The following is a 17,789-nucleotide window of genomic DNA, read 5'->3' as shown; positions in this document are numbered from 1 at the left end:
TTTTAATTCAAATATCAAATTTGTTCTTTAGCTCCTGAGTTCTTCTGCTTCCGTTAAGCGGAGTGGTAGCCACAGGTAAGACACTGGACGTTTATTCGTTTGTGGATCTGTTTCTCAGCTGGGACGTTTTTTGGGGGTGCGGGATTGTTTTGTGTGTGTGTGTGTGTGTGTACTGTATATGTTTCTTTAAAGACCTCAAATGCTCCCCCTGATGGCAGCAAAGAGGATTTCCCAATCCTCCTCCTAAGTGGAAAAGAGAGGGGAGAAAGTCTTTCAAAGGCACCAGCTACAAGCCCATTCAGAAAACACACGAATAGAATATTGGCACACACACCCCATCTCGTTAATTCACGTGTCCATTAATTACCCTTCAATCGGGGCGGAGTGTCTCTGTGTGGGGGGCGTAGGGGAGGATAGCAGCAACCCTATAACACCTTTATAGACGCAGCCCCAGAGCACAGACAGTCTGGAAAGGGATTTGTTTTGCTTTTCGTTGCCACTTCTAGGAAATATAGACCGGATTGCCATCAGTCTCAGTCTCTGTCACTTTCTGCTTCAGAAATCATTCTCTCTGGTCTTCTGTGCAAATGGGGGTGCTGGTTTGGCTATATTTTTAATAGCCCTGAAAGTCTTGTGCCCAGCATTTTCCACAGACTGATACCTCCCCAAATGTGCAAGCCTACATGTGACCAAATGCGCAAGTCTCAATGTGCAAGCTACTTTATTGATAAAGCTACTTCATAGATTATAATAGTGGGGTGCATACACAAAATACACAACACCCTAGAAACTAGTTTGATAAGGATGCCGATAATTGTAACAACCGTGAGTGGTAAACTACAGTTCCCAGAATTCCTTTTAAAAAAGGGGGGTGTCTTCAAAAATGATTCAGTTGTTTTTTGTGTACACAACTCCCATCCCTGTCAGGAGAGGATCACAGCGAAGATGCTCCCTTCTTCAATCACATCTCTGAGGTGTGAAGAAGAAAGCATGATCATGATCAAAGGCTTCAACTACATCTCAGTGTCACTCACCTTGACCTCTGCAGGTTTATAGTGAGTGAAACACTTGACTTTTAGGTAAAGGTGAAGGGACCCCTGACCATTAGGTCCAGTGACTCTGGGTTTGCGGCGCTCATCTCGCTTTATTGGCCGAGGGAGCTGGTGTACAGTTTCTGGGTCATGTGGCCAGCATGACCAAGCCGCTTCTGGTGAACCACAGCAGCGCATGGAAACATGTTTACCTTCCCGCTGGAGTGGTACCTATTTATCTACTTGCACTTTGACGTGCTTTTGAACTGCTAGGTTGACAGGAGCAGGGACTGAGCAACGGAAGCTCACCCCGTCACAGGGATTCGAACCACCGACCTTCTGATCGGTAAGCCCTAGGCTCTGTGGTTTAGACCACAGCCCCACCCATGTCCCTAAAGGTCCCTGACTTTTATTCTGCATCAATATCTAATAATAATAATAATCATTATCATCATCATCATCATCATCCCTATTCAACCCCCCCCCCCCGCACTTTCCTCCTTTTACTTAAGTTTTTATAAGGTGGCCCAAATGGGCTGCCTTTTACATTTCTTTCTTGTTTTTAAACCATGGATGGGGAACGTGTGGCCCTACAAATGTTGTTGGACTCCAAATCCCATCACCCCAGCCAGCTCAGTCAATAGTCAAGCATAATGGGAGTTGCAGTGAGTGGTGGCTGGTGCCTGTTGGGACTGGCAGGGCAGTAGGTAGGAAGCCCAAGTAGAAGGTGGACCAGGAGCCAATGACACATGGAGCCAACTAATTCATCTTTTATTCCCATGCTTCTTGCTTACAAGAGCAACACTGAGACTAAGGAGGAAGAAGCTGACAACCACTATTGGACTAACTTGATGTAAGAAGGGCAGGCAGGTGGGAGCTGGCCAAGGGCAGACTGAGATAGGTATATCAGATGGACCAAGGGCAAATGTTGCTACAGTACAACAAGTGGAGACTGGTCCATTTACCCCAATACCCATGGGGCTTCAAACTCCCTGTCACTGCTTTACATTGATAGCAGATTCATTGGGGGAGTCCACTGTGCCCCCTCCCTCCCAGGGCAATTTGCAGCTCTGTGTTTTAACCCACATGGTAAGAGCTTTGTTTCTGGGGCAACCTATTGGCAACATGAGCCACCTCAGTTGAAAGCATTCTACTGTCTGCCAAATTTCTATTGAGCCGCTTTACTACTGGTGTACAAAATGCTAAACAGTTCTGGACCAGGGTACATCTTGGACCTGGTTGACACCAACAGCGAGGAACTGATTGACAGAGTGGAAGTACTCAGAAACTTAGGAGGATCATGTCCTCCTGAGTTTCATGATAAAGAGGCGAGGGAAAGCAAAGTATAGTCAGACATGCACTTTGTTGTTGTTTTTTTGTTAGTTTTTGATTAATTATTTTAGTTTTATACATTTCAATACATTTTTACAATCATTTTAACATTTCAAAACTCGACTTCCTTCCCCCTCTTTCTGTGGTTCCTTAAATTTATTTTTGATATTTTCTGTATATCCAAATTAACTTAATTTGCTCATTTATTCATCTACTTTAAATATATACTCTTATAAAACTGCAGGTTGTTACAATAATCCTGCCAATGTTCTTATCTGTTTACAATTTGTTTGCAAATATTCCACAAATCATTTCCATTCTTTTATAAAAAAGTTTGTCATATTGATTTCTTCCCAATACCATTCCATTCATGACTCTTCTTTTCATTTTTATTTCAGTTTTCATTTGTATACCACCTTTTTATATTGCTAGATGCAAGGCTGTTTGCAAGCTGAATAAACGACAAAATACACAAGATTTTATAACAATCCAATTCAATACAAATAAGTCATAACTTTTATTTTCTCCCAAGCCTTCCCAATTTAAGTCTGTTGAATTGTATTTTAAATGTTTAAATTCTGCTTTTATTATTTGTATTGTTTTTAATATTCTATTTCTGTATTTCACTTTTCAAGCAGAATGTTTGTGAATTCAGGACAGATAAGATAAAGTACTTCTTTGTGCTGCGTTCAGCTAAACTACAGAATCCGTTACCACAAGAGGTCATGATGACCACCAACTTGGATGGCTTTAAAAGAGGATTAGACAAATTCATAGAGGATCAAGCTATCAATGGCTAGTAGCTGCAATGGTAGTATTCTACCCTACTAGTAGAGGCATTAATGCCATTTGCGGGGAACTACAAATTCTGTTGATCTCATTTCCTGCTTGTGGGTTTCCCATAGGTTAGCCACTGTGAAAATGGGGTGCTAGACTAGATGGGCTTTGACCTGGTCCAGCAGGGCTCTTCTGAGCTGATTTATTGTTTAGTTGTGCTGTATTTTGAATTTTTATGTTTTATTGTTAGGTGGCATTGACTTCTGTTTGAGAATGCAAGCTGTTTAGTGGAAGACACTCATGCAAAGCAGATGCTCTACCACATATGCTCCACAGCTCTTCCACAGGTGTTCTGGGAAGCAGCTCCATGCATAGGGCAGTGGAGGCTGGCTCTTTTGGGCAAATGGGGCATTACCCCACCAACCTCAGCCTGCTTTCTTCTGCCTGCCTTCCAACAATCAGTCCAGCAGATGACCCTGCCTGTCCACTTCCTCCTCCTTAGTCTCAGAGTGTTGTCCTTGCAGAACTCAGCAGAGAGGAAGATGGGGGAAAACATAGAAAGAATTGACTTTGCCTGTCATCGGCTCTGGTGCCATCTGCTGTTGGTCTCCCTGCCTTCCACCCTACCAGCACACATGAAAATCTATACTCATTTTTCTGTGCATTTCCCCCCCTAAAATGCACATTTTTGTATGCAATGCCACTTGTCCAAAGTAACTTAATATATCTGCTTTGAAGTAATGTTGAGGTTGTGTTTTTTTTATAAAAAAAATCTATAAGTAAATTTTAATGTAACTTTAAATGTCTTTATGTACAGCATAAAGGCAGATTTCATGCAGAGGCAGTTTTACAAGCAAGCAAGCAAGCAAGCAAGCAAGCAAGCAAGCAAGCAAACAAACAAACAAACAAACAAACAAACAAACAAACAAACAGGTATCCACTGACTTGTTCTGAGCTAGACCATTGGCCAGTCTAGATTAGTGTTGGATACACTGCCTGACAGCAACTCTCCAGAGATTCAGAAACAGCTATTTCCCAACCCCACCTGGAGGTGTAGGAATGAATTTGGGACCTTATCCATTCAAAGCTTCTGCTCTGTTACTGAACTGCAGCCCACCTAACATTCCAGTCCTCATGATTCTGAACTAAATGCTGAAACAGAAACAGCAGGGCTTCAGGGAAGAACTTTTCTCAGCTCCACTGCCACACTAGGGGTGCTCTCGCTATGGTCCCAATCCCACAGGGCATAAGTGTCTCACCAAAGTATTGATCAACATAGGGTTTCTAGTGCAGCACTGTCCATGTGTTAAGAATCATTTATTCATTGCTTCAGGCATAGTGAAAAGATGAGCTTCAGTGTCCCTTCTAACTCTTCATTTCTATGATTCTACAGCAAACCTTTTTGCCAAGGCTTTCCATGAACTACAGGCATACCTTGGAGATATTGCAGGTTCAGTTCCAGAGGACCACAATAAAGCTAATATAGCAATAAAGTGAGCAACACAAGATATATATATTTAATTTCCCAGTGCTTATAGAAGTTATGTTCACACTATACCATAGTCTATTAAACCAATTCCCCACCCAGGTGTAAAAAGGTAAAGGAACCCCTGACCATTAGGTCCAGTCATGACCGACTCTGGGGTTGCGCGCTCATCTCGCTCTATAGGCCGAGGGAGCCGGCGTTTGTCTGCAGACAGCATCCGGGTCATGTGGCCAGCATGACTAAGCCGCTTCTGCTGAACCAGAGCATCACACGGAAACGCCGTTTACCTCCCCACCAGAGCGGTACCTATTTATCTACTTGCACTTTGATGTGCTTTCGAACTGCTAGGTTGGCAGGAGCAGGGACCAATCAACGGGAGCTCACCCGGTCCCGGGGATTCAAACCGCCGACCTTCTGATCAGAAAATCCTACGCTCTGTGGTTTAACCCACAGCGCCACCCGTGTCCCCACCCAGCTGTAGGAGGGGGGAAATCCATGTCCAGCCCATGTCAGCTCCACTCACATGGCCAGAAGTGGGGCAGTGGTGGTCAGGGGCTTCTTTCCCCCAGAAGTATCCAGGCTGCCTGTAGCTGCACCCACATCTTCATAAGGAGCAATACATGTGAAGCACAATCAAGTGAGGCATGTGTGTAGAATCCTGTTTTTACAATGCTGGTTTTTAGGTTGCCACCAACAAACACCTTACTCAAAATAGACCCATGGAAATAAATCAGCTCAAATTAGTCATGTTCATTCATTTCAGTGGTTCTACACTGGGAACATAGTTGACTGTAGCCTTCTGTTTCTATGATATTATTTTGTTGTGATTAACTTGTATTATACTGTTTAAAAGGGACGTGGGTGGCACTGTGGTCTAAACCACTGAGCCTCTTGGGCTTGCTAATCAAAAGGTTGGCAGTTCGAATCCCTGGGGTAAGCTCCTGTTGCTCGGTCCCTGCTCCTGCCAATCTAGCAGTTCGAAAGCACATCAAAGTGCAAGTAGATAAATAGGTACCGCTCCAGCAGGAAGGTAAATGGCGTTTCCATGTGCTGCTCTGGTTTTGCCAGAAGGGGCTTAGTCATGCTGGCCACATGACCCAAAAAAACTGTCTGCGGACAAACGGCGGCTCCCTTGGCAAGCAATTTCTCCCAATACAATACATTTCTATATGCTATTTTCATTAATATGCATATTTTAACACACACTTTAACAAGTATACACATTTTGGATGCCTTACTTTGTTGGAGAACTGTACTGCAAAAATTTGGAACAGTGTAAATTTCAAAGCATGACTACATTCTCTTTTGCATATTGTTTCAGGATCTGCAAATAAGGTGGATACAACTTTAAATGTGAACTGAATAGAATCTATCCCCAAACCCCCAGCTAACTGTGGGAGAGGTCTTTGTCTCCTCCTTTGTCCTAGGTGCCCTGCCAGGTTGCTTGCATCTAGTTTGAGGGAAGATGTGTTGATTTTTCACATCAAAGCACATTTGATTAGGGGTGAATTAATAGAAAGCTGATTCAAGATGATCTCGTGTGTGTGGAAGTTAACGAGAATTTATTTGGGGTGATCTGCCTGGGGGATTAATTGGTTTCTATTCTGTGAAATTTACATTTGAGTAAATACTTCCCAGTCAGCATATATAAAGATAAAAGTTCTGTCCTTTTCTGCTTTTCTCTAATATTCTTCTTGCTGTTAATCAGACTTGTTAGTCTGCAGGTGTCCAAGAGACTTTTTTTAGGCAGAAAGAACCAGATGCGCAAATATAAGGTAGGGGACACCTGGCTTACTAGCAGTGCATGTGAAAAGGATCTAGGGGTCATGGCAGACCACAAGCTTAACATGAGTCAACAGGCTGATGCAGCAGCAAAAAAGCCAGTGCTATTCTAGGCTGAATCAACAGAAGTCTAGTGTCCAGATCAAATGTAGTAATTGTTGTTGTTTAGTCGTGTCCGACTCTTTGTGACCCCATGGACCAGAGCACGCCAGGCACTCCTGTCTTCCACTGCCTCCTGCAGTTTGGTCAAACTCATGCTAGTAACTTCGAGAACACTGTCCAACCATCTCGTCCTCTGTTGTCCCCGTCTCCTTGTGCCCTCAATCTTTCCCAACATCAGGGTCTTTTCCAGGGAGTCTTCTCTTCTCATGATGTGGCCAAAGTATTGGAGCCTCAGCTTCAGAATCTGTCCTTCCAATGAGCACTCAGGGCTGATTTCCTTAAGAATGGATAGGTTTGTTATCACCAGTGGAGGCCAAGGCTAGAAAAAGACTCAATATGGAGGTCGGATGGCCAAAATATTGGGAAATGATAGAAAAAATAGGAGACAACTGGAGACTGCAGAGCTTCAAAAAATTAAAGAATAGGGTGCAAGATTGGTTTCATTATGCCCAAATTCAAGAAGTCTTTAAGTCTGACAAAAAAACAGGATTCCAGGTGGAAAAATCGAAACTAGAGACAGAACTGTTAGAACCTAAGACTAAGGTACTTTCGAGAATGTATAACTTGCTGCTTAAATGGAACACTCAGGATGAGATAGTCAAATCAGCCATGATAAAATGGGCTCAGGATATTGGGTACAACATTATGTTTGAAGACTGGGAAAGGTTATGGACCACTGGAATGAGATTCACGGCATGCAATGCCTTGAAAGAGAATATTATGAAAATGATATATAGGTGGTACATGACCCCAGTCAAGCTAGCAAAAATTTACCATCGATCTGATAATAAATGTTGGAAATGTAAGGAGGCTGAGGGGACATTCTTTCACCTTTGGTGGACGTGTCCAAAAGTGAAGGCCTTCTGGGAAATGATTTACAATGAGTTAAAAAAGGTGTTTAGGTACACCTTTCCTAAGAAACCAGAGGCCTTCCTCCTGGGCATAGTGGACCAAAGGGTGTTAAAGAAGGACAGAACACTTTTTATGTATGCAACTACAGCAGCAAGAATACTTATTGCAAAAGGTTGGAAGACACAAGACCTTCCCACGCTGGAAGAGTGGCAGACACAGTTGATGGACTATATGGAATTGGCAGAAATGACTGGCAGGATTTGAGATTTGGGAGAAGAGACAATGGAAGAAGACTGGAAAAAATTTAAGGATTATTTACAAAAACATTATAAGTTGTATGAATGTTAAGAATCTGCATGATTTGGAAATTTTTGCTCCTGCAACTAGATTGGGAAAATAGAAAATTAAGTTATAAGTAAGAAAAAGGTGAAATTTAAAGTTATTTTATGTGTTATTCTAAGGCATAAATATTTGAAAAAAGGTACTTTAAATCTAGAAGTAAAATATTTTGAAAGATACAAATAAGACACGAAATAAGGTAATAATTTGCTGACATGTTTATTGTAAAGAACGCAGGGTGAGGGAGATGTGGGGAAGTCCAGTTAACAATGTAAAAATGCATTTTGAAAGTTGGATCGCTTTTTCTTTTTTCTGTAAATTGAAAATGTAATAAAATTTTTAATAATAATAATAAAAAAAGAATGGATAGGTTTGATCTTCTTGCAGTCCATGGGACTCTCAAGAGTCTCCTCCAACACCATAATTCAAAAGCAGTAAAATGAAGTAATAGTCCCACTCTATTCTGCCTTAGTTAGACCACACCTGGAATACTGTGTCCAGTTCTGGGCACCACAATTTAAGAAGAATATTGACAACTGGAGCATATGCAGAGGCGGGCAATCAGGAAGATCAATGGTCTGGAAACCAAGCCTTATGAGGAACAGTTGAATGAGCTGTGTATGCTTAGTTTGGAAAAGAGGAGGCTGAGAGGAGATATGATAGCCACCTTCAAATTTCTTAAGGGCTGTCACATGGAAGAGGGAACAAGCTTGTTTTCTCCTGCTCCAGAGGGTAGGACCCAAACCAATTGATTCAAGTTGCAAGAAAGAAGATTCCAACTAGACATCAGGAAAAACTTTCTGACAGTAGGAGCTGTTCAACGGTAAAACGGACTCCCTCAGAAGGTAGTTGACTCCTTCATTGGAAATCTTAAGTAGAAGTTGGATGGCCAACTGCATTGGCTCCCAGTGGAGTACAGGGTCAGGTTTAAGGTGGTTTTGACCTTTAAAGCCCACGTACCTATGGGACCACCTCTCCTGGTATGCCCCGCGGAGGACCTTAAGGTCCACAAATGACAACACTTTGGCGGTCCTGAGCCTCAAGGAGGTTAGATTGGTTTCAACTAGGGCCAGGGCCTTTTCAGCATTTGGTGGAATACTCTGTCACAAGAGACTAGGGCCCTGCGGGACTTGACAACTTTTCACAGGGCCTGCAAGACAGAGCTGTTCCGCCTGGCCTTTGGTTTGGACTCAGTCTGACCCTTATGTTTCCCTCCCCTTGTGGTTTTGATCTATGGGCTACTTTTAAAATGAGGCTGCATTTTAAACTGCATTTTAACCTGTATTTTATATTGGTGTCTCCCCCCGCCCCCCCAATTATGTTTTCATTGCAATTTTACTGGTATTAGCTGTCCTGAGCCTGGCTCTGGCTGGGGAGGGCAGGGTATAAATAAAATTATTTATTATTATTATTATTATTATCATCTGTCATGGATGCTTTAGTTGAGATTCCTGCATTGCAAGGGGTTGGACTAGATGACCTTTGGGTTCCCTTGCAACTCATTCTATGATCCACAACACATTAGAAAACATAGCTACAAATACAGTGGTACCTCAGGTTACAGACGCTTCAGTTACAGACGCTTCAGGTTACAGACTCCGCTAACTCAGAAATAGTACCTCGGGTTAAGAACTTTGCTTCAGGATGAGCACAGAAATCGCATGGTGGCGGCGTGGCGGCAGTGGGAAGCCCCATTAGCCAAAGTGGTACCTCAGGTTAAGAACAGTTTCAGGTTAAGAACGGACCTCTGGAACGAATTAAGTTCTTAACCCGAGGTACCACTGTACATTATACAGCAAAGAGAGAGAAAAGTCCCAGTAATAATGGAAGAAGACCGTCTCAGTTTATCAAAAGGCCTGGGAAAATACAAGTATTTACCTGGTCCCAAAAATATGTCAATGAAGGTGCCAGGTGGATCTTGCTGGGGTGAGATTTCTACAAACTGGGATCCACAACTGAAAAGACCCTCTTTCCCATGTTACCACCTTCTGAGCCTCCCTCAGACTTGTAGAAAAGTCTTAGAGGACTATCTAAGGGTCCAGTTAAGTTCATATTAGGAGAGGCATTCCAGAAAATATTGTGGTTCTAAGCCAGTTTGGTGTAGTGTCTAGGGTGTTCGGCTAGGACTTAGGAAACCTGGATTTGACTCCCCACTCAGCCATGAAGCCCTCAGGGTGAGCATGGGCCAGTCATTGCCTCCCATCCTAAATAACCTCACAGGGTTATTGTGTGGCTTAAATGAGATGTGGGAGAAAATGTTTGGAGATAAATGCAATTAATCTCCATCCTCTTCTTTATATGTCATAACCTGCCAATATGTAAGAGGCAGATACATTTTGTGCATGCTAGATGTTCTATTATCTTAAAATGCCACTTCAAAATTTCTGATTCATTTCCATATCTCCTACCCACATAATTTCTGTGCTTCAGAAGGCAATGGAGCAGAGGCTACTTTATGATGGCTATAAACAGCCTCTGGTTCAGAGGCAATGCTTGGCAATTCTGTGAAACAGGAGATTGGATTAGATAGGTCTGTTGTTCTTATGAGCTGTGGGGACAGAATGTGTAGTAGCTTGGCAATGTAGTGATCAAGAATGTGCCTCTTTTGCTTTGTAAGATTTTGGATGCTATGCAAATACTGTATTAACATCAGCTCATGTGTAGGAAATCCTTGGCCTTTTGGATGTTGCTGAACTACAACTCCCATCATCCCTTGTCATTGGCCATGTATGTTGGAGCTGATGAAAGTTGCCCTCCAGATGTTGATGGACTGCAATTCCCACCCCCACCCCTAGCCTTGCTTGTTGGAGCTGGTGGGAATCTAACAACATATTGCAGGCTCCCCATCCCTGGGCCAGAGTGTCCAGAAAAATACCCATTCATTAATGAAACACTCCTGTTCAATAGCCTACCTTTGGATTAAATGAGCGTGTGGGGTGTATCTTTGGAAAAGTAAAATGAATGCCCTGTTTTATTAACCTGCATAACAGAAACATCAACCTATTGTAAAGGGGCCCTTATTGCCTATTGCAACGGTGTTCAAAACACCATCCAAATCTGCTAAACTAAGCAGAAATTTAAACGGGTGCAGCTATTATGTTTCAGGTGTTTGCTTGTTTTCTTATTGCTAGGTTGGAGTTTGTCCCATGAATGAATGTGCTTTCCTGTACCCTACTGATCCTGGCTGCTTTTTCATCTTAAATATGGATAACTTTTTCTAATACTGAGAAGAGTAAAACATGGCACATAATTATAACAACAACTGATTAATTAAAAAAAAGAAAAGAAATTGTAAATTGTGTTTGCTGAAAGTGACCACAAAGTTAAACAGGATAAGATTGGTTACTGGATTAACTGATGGTGTCAGAGTTTTTCCTATTTTGCCCAGACTTGTAAGTTTGGGGGCACTCCTGCCTTGTTGACCGTTCCTTTTTTCCTTTATACCTGGCATAGGCAAACTCGGCCCTCCAAATGTTTTGGGACTACAACTCCCATCATCCCTGACCACTGGTCCTGTTAGCTAGGGATGATGGGAGTTGTAGCCCCAAAGCATCTGGAGGGCCGAGTTTGCCTGTGCCTGCTCTATACACTCTGACTACCTCTTATATAGCTTGATAAAACCTTCCCTTACTGGTCTTCCTTCCTGTCATATCTCCCCTCTTGGTTCACAAAGTCCTCCATTCAGCCCAACTCTAAGGTTACAAGAAGAATCCTGCTAGATCAGACCTAAGGTCCATCTAGTGTTCCAACTGTGGCCAACCAGGTGCCCCTGGGAAACTCACAAGCAAGGCATGGAGGCAATAGTCCATTGTTGCTCTTCAGCAAATGGTATTCAGTTCTGGATGAGGGTGAAGGGAGTTGGAGTCCAAAACCCTGATAACAGGGAACAATGCAATGTTAGTAGCATTGAGGGGTGGGAAAATATGGGTTGTATCCAATGAAGTTCTTTTCAGAGGAAACTCACTGAAATTAAGAAACCTAAGTGAGTCATGTCCATTAATTTCAGTGGTTCTACCCTGAGTATGAATAAGATGATTGACACCCTAAATTCCTTGGTAGACTAATAGAATCATAGAACTGTAGTGCTGGAAAGGACCCTAAGGGTCATTTAGTCCAGCCTCCTACAATGCAGAAATCTCAACTAAAGCATTGATGACAGATGGCCCTCCAACCTTACCTTTGTCCCTATTGAAAATCGTTTTGTTAGTTTGAGCCCAGGTCTCTAATTTTTTAAGGTCATCTTGAAGAGAGAGAAAAATAGTGGAAGTGAACAGCTGGCTTCGCAAATGGTGTAAACAGGAACGGTTTGGATTCTTAGATCACGGACTGCAGTTTCTTGAAGATGGACTTCTGGCAAGTGATGGGCTGCACCTCACAACGGTTGGGCGGAATGTTTTTGCCAAAAATCTCAGAAACCTCATCAGGAGGGCTTTAAACTGACTAATGTGGGGGAGGGAGACAGTGCTCCTGAAGGTAGGAGTCTATCAATTGATGAAGATGATCATCCAAATGTCATAGACCAAATGGAGCAAACAGCACGCAGACCTAGTGATGGGAGGAAAAAATCCTTAAATAAGAGACACGGGGGAATGATTAATGGACTTCAATGTCTGTACACTAATGCGCAAAGCATGGGTAATAAACAAGATGAGCTTGAGCTCTTGGTACAGCAAACTAAATATGACATAATAGGCATCACTGAAACCTGGTGGGATAAGTCCCACGACTGGAATGTAATAATGGAGAGATACAATCTATTTCAGAGAAACAGACCAGACAAGAAAGGAGGAGGAGTGGTGTTATATGTCAGGGATGTGTATACCTGTGAAGAGATCCAAGATTTAGAACCTCAAAGCCAAAGTGAGAGCATTTGGGTCAAAATTAAGGGAGAGAAGAATAACAGGGACCTCATTGTGGGAGTTTACTATAGATCCCCAAGCCAAACGGAGGACATAGATGATGCCTTCCTGGAACAGATGGCCAAGCATGCAAAAGGAAGGGAGATAGTAGTAATGGGGGACTTCAATTACCCGGATATTTGCTGGATGTCAAACTCAGCCAAGAGCATAAGGTCAAACAGATTCCTCACTGGCCTTGCAGACAACTTCATTGTCCAGAAAGTGGGAGAAGCAACAAGAGGAACAGCCATTTTAGATCTGGTCCTAACCAATGTTGATGACCTGGTTAGTGGGGTAGAAGTGGAAGGATCATTAGGCGCGAGTGATCATGCTCTTCTGAAGTTTACTATACAGCGGAAAGGAGCAGCCAAGCATACTAGGATTCAATTTCTTGACTTTAAGAAAGCCGACTTCATAAAACTTAGGGAAGTGCTGGGTGAGATCCCATGGACAGTAATACTAAAAGGAAAGGGAGTTCATGATGGCTGGGAGTTTCTTAAGAGGGAGATAGTAAAAGCACAACTTCAGGCAATACCAATGAGACGGAAACATGGAAGGTGCCTAAAGAAGCCAGGGTGGCTATCTAAAGAACTTTTAACTGAGTTAAGATTAAAAAAGGATGTGTACAAAAAATGGAAAAGGGGGGAAACCACCGAAGAGGAATTCAAACAAATAGCCAGCACGTGTAGACACAAAGTCAGAAAAGCTAAAGCACAGAATGAACTCAGGCTTGCTAGAGAGGTTAAAAGCAACAAAAAAGGCTTTTATGGGTATGTTCGTAGCAAAAGGAAGAACAAAGAAACAGTGGGGTCACTCAGAGGAGAAGATGGTGAAATGCAAACAGGGGATACAGAAAGGGCTGAACTCCTCAATGCTTTCTTTGCCTCAGTCTTCTCCGATAAAGAAAACAATGCCCGACCTGAAGAATTTGGAGCAAATGATTCAGCAGAGGAAACACAGCCCAGAATAACTAAGGAGATAGTACAAGAATACTTGGCTAGTTTAGATGTATTCAAGTCTCCAGGGCCAGATGAATTGCATCCAAGAGTATTAAAAGAACTGGCAGATGTGATCTCAGAACCACTGGCAGTCATCTTTGAGATTTCCTGGAGAACAGGCGAAGTCCCGGCAGACTGGAGGAGGGCAAATGTTGTCCCTATTTTCAAAAAGAGGAAAAGAGAGGACCCAAATAATTACCGCCCAGTCAGTCTGACATCAATACCAGGGAAGATTCTGGAGCAGATCATTAAGCAAACAGTCTGTGAGCACCTAGAAAGGAATACTGTGATCACCAATAGTCAGCATGGATTTCTGAAAAATAAGTCATGTCAGACTAACCTGATCTCATTTTTTGACAGAATTACAAGCCTGGTAGATGAAGGGAACGCAGTGGATGTAGTCTACCTTGATTTCAGCAAGGCATTTGACAAGGTGCCCCATGATATTCTTGTAAAGAAGCTGGTAAAATGCGGACTTGACTATGCTACCACTCAGTGGATTTGTAACTGGCTGACCGACCGAACCCAAAGGGTGCTCATCAATGGTTTCTCTTCATCCTGGAGAAGAGTGACTAGTGGGGTGCCACAGGGTTCTGTCTTGGGCCCGGTCTTATTCAACATCTTTATCAATGACTTGGATGATGGACTCAAGGGCATCCTGATCAAATTTGCAGATGACACCTAACTGGGAGGGGTGGCTAACACCCCAGAGGACAGGATCACACTTCAAAACGACCTTGACAGATTAGAGAACTGGGCCCAAACAAACTAGATGAATTTTAACAGGGAGAAATGTAAAGTATTGCACTTGGGAAAAAAAAATGAGAGGCACAAATACAAGATGGGTGACACCTGGCTTGAGAGCAGTACGTGTGAAAAGGATCTAGGAGTCTTGGTTGACCACAAACTTGACATGAGCCAACAGTGTGACGCGGCAGCTAAAAAAGCCAATGCAATTCTGGGCTGCATCAATAGGAGTATAGCATCTAGATCAAGGGAAGTAATAGTGCCACTGTATTCTGCTCTGGTCAGACCTCACCTGGAGTACTGTGTCCAGTTCTGGGCACCACAGTTCAAGAAGGACACTGACAAACTGGAACGTGTCCAGAGGAGGGCAACCAAAATGGTCAAAGGCCTGGAAACGATGCCTTATGAGGAACGGCTAAGGGAGCTGGGCATGTTTAGCTTGGAGAAGAGGAGGTTAAGGGGTGATATGATAGCCATGTTCAAATATATAAAAGGATGTCACATAGAGGAGGGAGAAAGGTTGTTTTCTGCTGCTCCAGAGAAGCGGACACGGAGCAATGGTTCCAAACTACAAGAAAAAAGATTCCACCTAAACATTAGGAGGAACTTCCTGACAGTGAGAGCTGTTCGACAGTGGAATTTGCTGCCAAGGAGTGTGGTGGAGTCTCCTTCTTTGGAGGTCTTTAAGCAGAGGCTTGACAACCATATGTCAGGAGTGCTCTGATGGTGTTTCCTGCTTGGCAGGGGTTGGACTCGATGGCCCTTGTGGTCTCTTCCAACTCTATGATTCTATGATTCTATGATTCTATGAATCCTGATTTTGTCTTCTATAGCATTAGCTGCACCTCCCAATTTGACATCATCTGCAGATTTGATGAGCATCTCCTTGATTCCGTCATCCAGGTCATCTATAAAACAGTTACCCCATATAATGCATTTTTGTATGGTATTTTCACAGGCATATGCATTCCTTTGCACAGTTTATGCATTTATACACATTACTGGGGTGGGGGGTGGGGGAGGGAATAACTGCATTGCAAAATTCAGAGAAGTGTGAATTTTGGAGGATGACTTTGTTTCAATGCTCATAATGTTTCAGGAAATCTGAAGTTGGTAGGTTTACCTTTAAATAAAAAGAGAACCAATTTTCTCCCCCATACCTATTTGTGACTGCAGGTTTGGAGGAGGTCTCCTCTGAACCACCCTCATGTAGCCTCCTCTGTGCACTGGCAAATGACCTTCTTAGTTCCGCAAATCCTTTTATCAGAGGCAGATTTAGGGCAGCACAACCAGTTCCTCCACACAACGCATTGAGCTGAGGGGGCAAATTTTCACCTCCTTCCCAAAAAGCCCAGTAAGCACTTGCTTTGGGAAGGAGTCATGAGGGCTCTGGCAAGGTCTGCTCCTCCCCCAAGCCTGGTTAGTGCTTGCCCATCTTTGGAAAGGAGCTGGGAGGGCTCTAGGACCTGCCAGAGCCCTCACACCTCCTTCCTTAAGCTCAGCACATCCCTTACACAGCTTTGGGAAGGCAGTGCAAGGGCTGCTTAGGGCAGCAAAGTCAACTTTTGGCCATATTGCACAGGCCATCATATTGCCAAGATCCAACCTGCTTTCATATCCCTGACCCTCTCCTTGTCTATAATATCTGTTTCCTAGTCATCTACTGATTATCCCAGTGGAAGGGGGGGCAGCAGTTCAAATCGCCACAAAGGTCAGTGGTTCAAATCCCCGTGATTGGGTGAGCTCCTGTTGCTCAGTCCCTGCTCCTGCCAACCTAGCAGTTCGAAAGCACATCAAAGTGCAAGTAGATAAATAGGTACCGCTCAAGTGGGAAGGTAAACAGTGTTTCCATGCGCTGCTCTGGTTCACCAGTAGCGGCTTAGTCATGCTGGCCACATGACCCGGAAGCTGTCTGTGGACAAACGCCAGCTCCCTTGGCCAATAAAGCGAGATGAGCACCGCAATCCCAGAGTCGGTCATGGCTGGACCTAATAGTCAGGGGTCCCTTTACCTTTACCTTTATGTTCTCTGGGAAGGGAGATGAATTTTCCAAATGTTGGGGAGAGGGCTAAAATATTCTAGAATAATTCTCTTCTGAGAAAGCTTCCGTTTGTTAATGGTGAATGAAACTCTATTGTTAGTTCATGCTGGCTCTCTCTCTCTCTCTCTCTCTCTCTCTCTCTCTCTCTCTGTGTGTGTGTGTGTGTGTGTGTAACAGAAACAAGGGGCTAAGATGAGAAATGGATAGATTTGGGCCAAACCTCTTGTTTCCATCAACACTATTACACATATTGGGTTGGATCCAGATAATTAGAGTAAACTCACCACAGTCAATGGGGCTTAAATTAATTCCATTTACTTCAATGGGTTCACTAAGTGTGACTAAGCTCTGATCCAACCAACTGGACCCAGAATTCCCCAACCCATCCTTATTCAGACAAGTTGAGGGTTGCAATATTTAAACAAGTAGCCTCCTGAAGTCGGAGTGACATTGAAATTCTTCAACAGGTTTTTTTGTTTTTGTTTTTTGAGGGGGAAATGGAATCCTCTTCCCCCAAAAATAAAATTCTCAGAGCAAAGGTCAGAATTTTCTGAGAAATTTTAGCCCCAATACATATGATTATACACTGACTTGGAATTTGTTTTCTAATGGTTTACAATCAACGAATCCTATATAACGTTTCAGCAGTCAAGACTGTCCTTTATGTTGTCTAGTTCTGATTATTGCTCTTGTTTCAGAGGAGAAATAAATAAATGTCATGGAGGGAAAAATCCCTTCCATCTATACATCTGAAGGTTAGCAAAGCCATACCCATTTAAAACATCATCCTACAGTGCCTTTTGCAAATGTAACCAGCTAGTCTTGAATCGATTTCATCTGTACATATACCCTTTCATACCATAAAGTTGCCTCTCATTCCCCCTATCTACCCAATCAGAGCATTGTCAAGACCAGGAAAGTCAACAGTTGTCACTGCTGTTTAGGATGGACTCAGCTTCAAGGGGTAGGCAATATGTTTTGCAATGTTTATTTCAGCATAGCTTCTCTACTTTTTAATTGAACAAAGAACTGGCCATGATGACAAAGAATGCAGCACGCCTGACTTTAGAGGGGAGATTAAGCAGCACAGACTAAATACATTGACTTAATGTCTAGCCTCCCAGGATAGACAAAAGAAATTTCAAACTGTCTCATTGTAAGACTTCATATAAAATCTGCAGGGGGAAAATCCTGGCCAACGATGAGAAAACAAAACATAGTGCTGCCTGCAGATCTGTTTATGTGATCATAGGAATAACAGAAGTATGGTAGTTTGGAAACTACTGAGTAAAACTGAGGCAACAGAGGGAACCCAAAGGTCATGTGGTCCACCCTTCTGGCTGA

The sequence above is a fragment of the Podarcis erhardii genome, assembly GCF_964252035.2.
Source record: "Podarcis erhardii genome assembly, chromosome: Z".
NCBI lineage: Eukaryota > Metazoa > Chordata > Lepidosauria > Squamata > Lacertidae > Podarcis > Podarcis erhardii.
This window is presented reverse-complemented; position numbering follows the sequence as displayed.